Raw genomic sequence first — 11,092 nt, 5'->3', positions numbered from 1 at the left:
GCCATTGCTGTCAGGAACTCTTCCCTTCTTGAGTGTAAACTCTGCCCTCATTTGCACTCTTGCACAAACCAAATGCTGAATGTTGCAGAGGAATTCAGCATTCAATAAACGGAATGTTACACGCATCACTACCAAAATACCACATTCAGATGTGAATGTGTCAGAAGAGGAGGTCTCTGAGAAAGGACTTTTTTGAGCATCTGAAGCACACTGGGCCAGATTATCAGGTCTGGAAAGCATATGGCAGAATTTCTTAAATGTAAAGTCAAAGATACCAGAACAGAGTATGTGCCTGAAGGGCAACAAAGAAAATGTCTTTAGCTGGGCTGTCACAGGAAGAGAAGTGTTATTAACCATGCTGGTATTTTGGTAAATATGAGCACATGCTATATACACAGTCAGGTGCAGTTGCTTTCTCTCACACAAATTTTCACCAATTCAAATGCATGCCCAAAGCCATATAAAACCCAACAAAACAAAACTACCCAACCATAAAAAAGAAACAAAGCTTTATCTTCCTTTTCAACTTTCAGCTACCTCCCTGTTACCTTACTCAGCCTCATGCAATGTGTCATTTAGGAGAAAGCCATGTCAATACCCAGATTACTTCCAACCACATGTACCACAAAAGGAACACACAAATATATCCTGCATCATTACATCATCTTGTTTCCCTATCGTTACCCATTTGTGCAATGCATGTAACCCTATTAACTAAACACTTTCTCAACACAAGCCCACTCACCTTGTAAAAGGGTCCAACAGCTGTTCAAAAGTAAACAGGGAGGCAGGTTACCAGATGAGGAAGGGGACTGACCTCCATTTGACAGCCTGGGAAGGCTTATGCTTCAGTAAGGACAGGAAGCAACTCTTCAGAAGCAGAGGCTGTCCTCTGGCCTGAACCAACTCTCACACTGCCTAGTCTAGAGGAGGATAGAGCCGTTTCTTACTCATGAGATGTCACCCTTTTAATTTGGGTTCTATAAGAATCAGAAAACACTTTACATCCTATAGGCCATGGTACTCAGAGCTGACAGGACTACAAGCCAACATGTTAGAAATGCAGCAAAGTTCCAGCTTCAACACACACCAACCACAAGAAACTCACCTTAAAAAAAATACCCTAATCAAGCACCCAGTCAAAAGTAAAAAGCTGTTAATTAGGGCCACAAGAGAAAAAACTGGCATGTATCCTGCAGCTGATGGAAACGGGAAGGATGAGATCACAATGGTGGAATACCAATGACAGGATAACGAGCCATTTCCTCAGTGTCAATGGCTCGTTGAAGACAGTCAATTGAGCCAACCACAGTTTTATTTTTAAGTCACCTTTCTTCCTCTCTGGAAATTAACACATTTGCATATTTCTTTCTACCCACAGGGTAACCATTAAAGAAGTTTTTGTATTAGTAATCATTGTCACTAAAAGCATCTGAAAAAGTATTTTAGGATAACCGTACAAAGTGAAATATTGTTAATTGCAGCTCATGAAGATAGAAACAGTTTTGATTCAGGTATCTGTAGTCAATGTGGGAACCTCAAGCCTCATTTTCGGGGCTTCTTTATTCCTGTTATGCTTTAGGAGGCCAATTCTGAAAGTACAGCAGATTCTCATCGTTTACAAATTCTACACAGCCTCAGTTCCCTCCAAGTTCATAGTTCCCCTTCCTTGGGTTTTGTTTTGGTTTTGGGTTCCACTCCCTCTTCATTTTCTCCCCCCCACCCAGTCCTGTTTCTTTCAGTTCTCTTACCTTCCCCGCCAACTACATCATAAAAATAATAACAGATAAATTACAGTTTCCCTATTTTCTGCACAAATTAATATCAAGGTTTTTAATGTCTGTTTGCTTAGAACCCATTCATAGAATCATATAATCAGCTAGGTTGGAAAAGACCTTCAAGATCAACAAGTCCAATCATTACCCAAGGACTGCCAACTCCACCACTAAACCATGTCACCGAGGGCCTCATCTACAGGCTTTTTTAGCACTTCCAGGGACAGCAATTTGACCATTTCCATGGGCAGCCTGTTCCAACACCTCATCACTTTTTTGGTGAAGAAATTTTTCCTAATATTCAATCTAAACCTCCCCTGCCACAGCTCACAACCATTACCTCTTGTCCTATCATCTGTTACTTGGGAGAAGAGGCTGTCCCCATGTTTTTTCTTAATCCTGTCAAAGTTTCACAGACTCATGTCTCTGAACTTGTGTTCTGCAAGTACCCCTTCTGTTCAGCTGTATCTCTTGCCACCTTCATGGCTTCACATCATGGTTTCCAATGGTCACAATTCTAGTCTAACCCTAAACTGCAAGAGCAACCGCAGTAATGGGGAAAAAGGGCCCACTGAAAAAAAATCCCCATTTCCTTCTACTTACGAAACTAAGACTTAAATTTTCTTCCTTATTCCCTGAGCTGTTGACACTTTTTTTAGGTGAGATGAAGCTTTCCTCCTTTCAGAACCACACAGCATTACCCTCCCTAGAGGTGTATCTTCATGGGCTCTCCAACCTAGCTGCTAAACAATAAACCAAAAAGAGGGGCAATACAGATGGATTTTTACCAGTTCTTGCCTCCTCCAATTCTTAGATGTCACAGTTTAAATTAGACTGTTTGTAAGCTCCGATTTATAAATCTCAGTAGGAGGTTAATTCTTCACTTTCTAACAGTTCCAGGTAGATGCAGTACATATAGATACGTTCATGTTGGCATCACACTGTCATCCTGTGAATTATTTTGTGCCACGAATCATAAGACAATGAACCACATACAATTACACAACTCCAGACATACTTAGAAGCCCGTATAAAAGTGAGGTTTGCCCATCCTCATAACCACTGTGAAGGGCCCCAGGGAAACCTAGAAACACAAAGACTTCCTAGAACCTTCAACAATTACTCCTTTTGGAGTCACTGGTCCTTCCAAGTATTTTACCCAAGTCTCACAATCCTCAGCCTTTTCTTGAAAGTCTCAGGTGTTATACACAGGAAAGACAAAACCTTTCACATTATATCAGAATAGAGCCTGCAAACATGCCTTACAAGTAAACTTGTAAGGAGGGCAGGACACATTAGTTCTTCAAAGCCATTCCCAGACACAAAAAATTTAAAGACACAGGGATTTTCAGGAAAAGCAGAATATAAGGTGACCGCATAGCATGCTGTATTACTGCACAGGGACCATCAAGATTGGGAGCCACCTAAAAGCTCCCAAAGCTGGGAGCCAAATATGAAGGCTATGGAAAGGATTATTTGAGCAACCCTCACAATTCTGAAAGCTCCCTGCAGTTTCTGAATGCTCAAGGTTGACAATACTACTGCCACATATATTCCTTGACACCCTTTTCTAACTGCTGCATGTAAAATGTAGGCTTCACAACTGCCTTTCTTCAAGGGAGAATTACTCATGACCTAATTTTACTTATGACATTACTACCATGGCTTCTTTTAAAAGAATGTTCCACTAAATTCCCACAACCACTTTCAAAGAACTGTTTGCCTTCCCATCCTATCAACTTTAACCATAAAGGCAAACCAAGCGCCTGTCACAACTGTAGATTCCCAGATTTGGAAGTAGGAAATGGGAGGTCAAAATGGTACAGTCACAGGAAAATAAATTTCTGCCCTCAGACTGAAAGCTCTCAGGAACACCCTTGCAGAATTACTGTACCCAGTATATCTCTCTCCAGCTCCTACCTGTCAGATGCAGTGTGGAAGGGAAAACAGGTTCCAATGATAACCCCTGGGATGAGCTACCCTGTTCATATACATGTGTCAGTGGAGAGGACTGTGTTGTTTACCTTTCCTTCCTCACACAGCAGCAGCTATCCCAGAAACAAACATATTCTGGAGATTTTCAGCCTCCAAAGCTAGGCAGGAGATGTTCAGATCAACCCTGGACTGCTGCAGCAAGGTATTAATACAACAGCACTCTGCTGTTCCAAGAGTAAGAACTAACATGTTAGTTTCAGAGCTGCAGTACCCTGAGTTAATTCAGAGGTAAGGGAAACCAGGAGGAAAAGGTGCTTTTGTCCTGTCAGAGAAACAGAATAAGGAGGCAATATAAAAGAACCACAGAAATAAAGAATTCTATTCCTGTACCAGGAACAGCCCCTGAAACCTCTATGTGAGACATGACATTTATGTAACAAAACACTAAAATTTTTCACTGCTCTTCCTAGGAAGTAAAATCTCACCAGAATAACACTGATCCTCACAATTCGCTCCCACTAATTGTCTCCTTATGTACCTGTTTTCTGCTAGGACTGAAGAGCAGTGTTTTTCAGACAGCTCTCAGCCTTCCTGTGTTTGGCAGGTAGTCTAATTGCTAAGCTGCTTCTACATAGCAGAGCAGAAGCCTCCACTCCACCAGCATCTCCTCTCCCAGGGCAGTATTATCCTACTGAGAAGTAATAGGCACTATACACTCACTGAAAAGCAGCACAGTACATATGCAAAGAGCCAACAGTGAGCCTAGGATGACTTCTAATGGTTTTATTTACATCTTACCAGTTCATTTTTTGCAGTATGCTCATTTTACCTACAATATTTTAATACAACTGCTAAATTCACATCCAAGCCTGCAGGGTGCTGAAGTTCCCACTTTCTGACAGTACCTTGACATTTATTGCTCTATAGTAACGGGGCTAGTTATGCTATACAACAGAACTGCTAAATATTTTATGTAGGCATGTTCATTCAATATATTAATTAGGAAGTTAGTCTCAAGTGTTCTCAAAATTGAATAGAGCTCACACATCCAAAACTCTCATTATAGATTCACTCACTATAGAAGCTTTCACACAGATTTTTTGACTGACTCTGTTTTGCTGTACTCTCTTTTTATAGAGTATATATAACCTTCTGGTCATAGCAGATTGCTTGCTTCCAGCTGGAAAGACTCTTGGGAACACAGAACTGTAACCTACCACTAATATATTAAGAAGAGAACATTTCAGACATCATGACGCAGAAATCACAAAGATAGAAAGCTACATGAGAACCTGATGTAGAATTAACAAGACTTGTTCCATATCTGCCTCTAGCTCGAGTGAAGCAGTAAACCTACAGCTCATATTGGAAGCCTGCGTCTCAGGCCCTGCTACTATAACCATTAGTGCTTCTAGCAGAAATACAGTTCTTACTGACGCTTCCTGGAAAGGGTAATTTTACTAAAATATAGATTGAGTCTAACTGGAAAAAAAAACCAAACTATTCTTTGGTAATTTGATCTTGCCAAAAAGGAATGACTCAATCACAGCATATGTAGCTTTCTCAAGTCCTAAACTTGGCAAAATTAAATCTATTACTTGATGAAAAAAATAAACCCCAAGTAATGCAGACAACTTAGATGGCAGCACCCATATATTTTGAGTTAGTGCTCAACAAATGCTTCCTCGCAGTTGTTTGGAAAAGGTACATTGTCTGGGTAGAGAAAGAGTTTTAGCATACATTCAAGCAAAGATGCACTTCAACATTTCCACCATTCTTACCAAAAGGGGAAGAGTTGAAAAGTCTCTGTTTACATTAAAAGCAGCTCCTTGCTACATAAGATTTACTCAATTTTTTAACAGACCAGTCATTTACATGCCATCACTAGTCTCACATTGTTTTAGAAACCTCTTATATGCCACTGCATGACAAACATTAAGCTGTTGTGTCACTGCACAATAGCTAAGATACATAGGCTCACATGAAGTGAATGAACAGCATGTAAAACACTTACTAATCCTTCAGCAGGAGAGAAGCAGTCAGAAGATGGGACCAGCAGCATCACTATCCACAACTATAGCTGTTCAACAGTCAAGCATTCAAGAGATGCTGTTCTCAGTTGCTTACATATTCCCAAAGTGCGTGCCCGGAAACTTTTCACATCGAGTCTTTGGCTCAGACTGATTTTTTAAATAATAGTCACTAGTTTCAGCTGGAAGCCAGCTACTGCCAAGAGTAAAGGCTAAAGGTTTGCATGAATTTGAAAAACAGCAAAACCTGGCAGTCTTTCCTTCCTATCCTAATCATTTAAAAAGTTACAGTAAACACAGATCCACTAAAGATTCACTCACAACTAAAATCTCCAAAAATGCCAGAAACCTGAACACTCTTCAGTTCCACAGGTGACCTGCCTGCACATACATTGTTCTACAAGCAGATTCACTGCTCCAGCCCAAGGGGTTTAGAAAACAAGTTCCTTTTAATAATCATTGAACATCAGTTTGGCTGAACATTTGAACTGATCCAACATAATCTGTATCTGTCAGACAAGCCTTCAGGAAATAGCAAATTCAAAAGCATGGGGGGAAATGGCCAAACTGAAGGAGCAGGAGGAGAACTAATAGATTTGAAAGGCAGTACTAACAAAATTGGCTTAAAAAAAAATGAAGCTGTCAGAAGACCAGGACTGAGGCCTGGGAGTAGAAATAAGGCAAGAAATTACTTGGCTGGGAGGAATCATTGCAATAAAGATCTGGGGAGCAGACAGGTATGGACAGACCAGAGACACTGGACAACTAGCACAAGGATGAAAACCTAGGGGGGCAACTTAAGCTGGTGCAAAGAGGCTGGGAACCAGCTGTGGGAACAGGAGAGACACGGGACACACACTTCAAGGGAGACCCAGCCTTCTGCAGAAAGAATAAAGCATCAACAGGCTTGGGCTGTCAGACTCAAGGCATCCAATATTCAACTTTGGAAGAACACAGTCTTACAGAATGTATGCAGAAATAGCTGAGAGGGCTTAGCTTGATTTAAGATCTAGTTTCTACTAGAAACCCAAACCTGAGAAATAGTGTACAGACCACTGGCAAAGGACAACTTTTAAAGACTTGCCTTGCACCACGCAGGAGCTGTGGCGAGTGGTCCGTTTGTGTCCCAGGCCTCTGGAAGGATGCAGCTCTCAATTAAGAAACAATCTTGTCCTCCTCTTCCCTCAATCCCCTGCTTTGATTGCTGTACAACTTCCAATCACTGCAACAAATAAAACTGTTACACTTACTGATGTCCTTTACTGCCCAGTTCATCCCCAGATTAGGCCCCTTCTGTGCATTAAATAGAGGAAAGTAGATCATCTAACTAAAGATTTAGTATAATTGGAATTCGTGAGGCAAAACTGTGGTTACATAGATTGCTCTTTTAAGACAGCTATTTTGCCAGCAGTGTAGGTCATTTGTGGTTTAAAAAGTTGTCCTCATGCCTATAACTGTCTTGTTTGTATGGGACAGCACCCCTTTCAGCACAGAAACCAACAGTGAGGAATACTTCTCCCAGTCCCAGAAATGAGGATGCACAATCTACCCACACTTAGGGAGCAGAAGTTATGATTACTAGAAAACCTCAAAAATCATGTTCACCCACATTGCTAGAAGTATGCAACTGGACAGCACAGCAAGTTCATGGGTCCACAGGATGTTAAATACCACACAACACTACCTCCTAGCTTTCAGCTGTGATACGACTTTTAACCGTGGCTAAACATACACGACTTTTCTACTGATATTATTATCTACTGGTCTCATATTAATTGTTACTGTGTCTGTCTGTGTGATACTGCACAATTTTGAACTTAAAGCCACCCATAAAAAACAGGAAGAGATAAGGTACCCACAGTATAATGCTCTTGTGCAGACAATGTCCATACTCACAAAGCACCTGAGAAATGCTCTACAGACTTCTGGACCTGGACAGGGAGACTTATGCCAGATTTTACATTTTATATGTAGCATCTTCCACAAGATAATACACAAGCAGCTTTTTTTTTTTTAACAAATGTTGTGATGTTCTATATATTCTCATATTTACAGAGCTGCTATCAGAATTAACAACACACTAATACTTATCACTTTATGGTTAAAATAGAACAGAAAAATGGCACGCAGAGCTCAGCAAGTAGCTGTGGTGACTGAAGATACTACCACACTGCTGTTCATGTTTACAGCCTCCCAAGCAAAGTCTATGGACCAGATCAAGTGACCACTCTTCAGAAATGTCAAACCCACATCTTAAATTAAGCCACTGAACTTTGCACTGAAGTTGCTGAATCGCAGGCACACATTTTGTTCCACCTGCCCTGCTGTGGGAGGTAGGAATTTCCAGCCTACTGAATGTAAAATGTAGCTACAGGATCAAATGAACTGTTGGTGGCAAGACAAAATGCAGCAAGAGAAATCCAGGTATGTTAAGAGAGTGGGGGGGAAATCTTTAGAGGGTCTATTGATAACTACTTTATTTTAAGCAACAGTGAAAAAAAACCCCAACTATGAAAAACTATTCGCTTAACAATGGTCATTACAGAGAAAATGTAGAAAAGAACTGGAAAAAAAGAACAGTGGAGACTCCAAGCAGGCAAGTATTTTAAGACACTTAATACAAAGCAATTTAATTCTGAAGTCTTATTATAAAGACTAAACAATTATTGGAAAATTCTTCTAAAGCCAATATCCAAGTTTCAGAATGCCAAGAATTAAGGTTTGAAACAAACACAAACTAGAATTACAGAAAGATCCAATGCCTAACTCTAGCAGCAAGACCAGCACTGCCCTTTCTGCAACACAATAGGTATAATGAGAGAATGAGTGGAAAAACAAATTCTCAGCAAATCCAGTATCATCTGTTTCTCCACCGTTAGCCCTAATTTCTACCTGAGAGACTTGTCCTACTTGTCCTACTCATCACAAGGAGAAATTCCAGGCATAAAATTCTTTCTAAACACAGTTCATTGCACTTGTACATGCTTCTGTAGCTGGAAATTACAGAAAACTCAGTGATGCAGCGGAGTCCACCAGGTAAAGCAGCTATTCAAGCACAAAGTTAATCTGGACTTCTTAGTCTTGTAAAAAAGGAAGGAACTGAGCATGTGCAGAAGCATTTGCAGGCACCAATTTTAGCTGTAGAATTCTGTATGGTTTGCTACACTGCAGGAAAGTTACCTTGGCTACAAACTGCCCCCAAGGAATTGAGGTATGCTGTATCCAAAGATTTGCAACATCTGAATATATATGCTTCCTGTATCTAGTCATATGGCTGAAAGACGAATTATTCTTGTATAAGTTTAGCTGAGCAGTAAAACATTCTAATTTCTTAAGCAAGATGAAAATAGCCATATTTGTGCAAGCAGATGACCCCAACTTCTCTAAAGCATTTTATGTAGCAATGGGAGTTAGCAGCACCACAGGTGCTGTTCATTCAGAGTACCACAGCCCCACTTGCTTCCTCTATGCTCATGTTCAGGATGCATCTACCAGGGAAGCCCAGCTCTGAAGCCTGCCCCTCTGTTTGCATTCTCCCTAAGCAGACCCCAGCTGGAGCCACAGGTTCAGAACACCTCCAGTTGGGTTTTTCCTTTGCAGAAACTACAACTTTAAAGTGCTCTGCTGGCAATACTACAAAACATAGATCAGAACCACACCAGATACAGTCTTCCATTGCTATCTCTCTCCCTTCCTGTATGGGCCATCTACTCTTCTCATCCTCCCGACTCCCTTCACTTTCCCCCTCTATATCCACACTCCTTTTCTCCCATGCTACTCCCTTTCACCTCAGTTATCTCCTCCACAAAATCTGTTCTGCCTCCAACAAACTGGGAGAACACATCTGTATTTAGAAAGCATCATCTCTCATACAACAGACTTCCCTGTTAGCATGACAGAACAATAGGCCACAAACAAGATGGGTTGTTATACGCTCACCAGTGGGCCAGGTCTACATGTAACAGCTCAAGAATGTCCGTCTTTCAAAATCTCCTGCTGATTTCATACAAGGTCTTAGTGATATCTCAACAAGTACTTTTAGTGAATACAGACGCACATTCATAACATCAGCTGCAGAGAAGTCCTCGGTCAAGTACTGCACAAAGTACCTGCACAAAGCCTCCTTCACCTAAAATCAAGATTTCAACTTGCCTGGAGATTAGGGGGGACGCTATGTTACTCTCATATTTCATCAAGATGCTTTTAGCTAAGTTAGGATGTACCTTAGTAATTCAATTTTCCCATTTACTATTTACTGCATAGTTGGAAAAAAAAATCATAAATTCAAGAAATTCACACAAAATAGAATTACACATGGCCAGTGATAGCCTTCCTGCTGAGTGAACACACTTCACTGCAGCTTTCAAATGTTTTCAACAAGTGCTAACATATTTCTGCAGTGCTGGCTCCTCTCTTTCCTCTGCATGACACAGAAACACGGCGGGCTCAACAGGCTGACAGAAGCAGAAGTACAATGGTCACCTGTGCTGGCTGACGCAACATCATTAACCCAAGCCTCTGAACCGGGGAAAATACAGCAAGAACTGCCAGTGAGGGCTGCAGCATTTGCCTTCCACCATCTCATACACACCTCCCTTACTGCCTGCCATACAAACAAGAGAAGCAGGCTATGACCCTACTCTGTGCAGCTGAGACACACACCCTACTCTCAGTCACATCCTTAATTTACAAATGCCCCTGTTATCTTCCTTACTTCACTCGGTCCACGCTTCATTCTCAGCTCTGCCTTGGTTATTCTTTGGGTTTGCCTCACACACTTCCACTCTGTGGCAACACTTCCCTCACAGTAAGCAGACCACATGGGAAGCAAAGGAAGGAGAGCAGTGGCAGCAAGAAGTGGCAGTGAAGCTGGAAAGGTAAAATCCTCCTATGTGAAAGCCAGAAGAATCAACTTCATCTACAGTAAAGAGCTTATCATATTGGCTAAGCAGGAATAGGGTGTGATTTAAACACATATGAGGCTATGGCTATGTGCCTGACAGATGTGGATGAGGTAGACACACCCCAAAGCTTTCTTCTTCCAAGGTCAACTACATTTTCTAACAACGTTTCTGCAAAGGATGTCTGTTTGAGATTTAGGTAGATAATCCAACAATAGAGAGGAAATTCAGTTTGTCAGAAAAGAAACAGGAAGGGAAGTGACAAGCAGAAGCAAAGAATGCATAAGATGGAGCTCTGAGCTATGCTGCCTGTGTTATTTGAACCTTTCTCTCTGTAAGGACAATGGGTAGAGGTTTCAAACTCCATCTCCAAGCAAGGCAATTATTCTCCAGATCCAGGTGAGAAACAGGGAAGTTTTTTTAACAAAGTAATCTACACAGGGGGGCCAAG

This window comes from Pezoporus flaviventris, unplaced genomic scaffold, assembly GCF_033815535.1.
Source record: "Pezoporus flaviventris isolate CSIRO_AGI_PZ_B2104156 unplaced genomic scaffold, CSIRO_AGI_Pfla_v1 ptg000030l, whole genome shotgun sequence".
Classification (NCBI taxonomy): domain Eukaryota; kingdom Metazoa; phylum Chordata; class Aves; order Psittaciformes; family Psittacidae; genus Pezoporus; species Pezoporus flaviventris.
The sequence above is the reverse complement of the archived record's forward strand: the minus strand, read 5'-3'. Positions refer to the sequence as shown.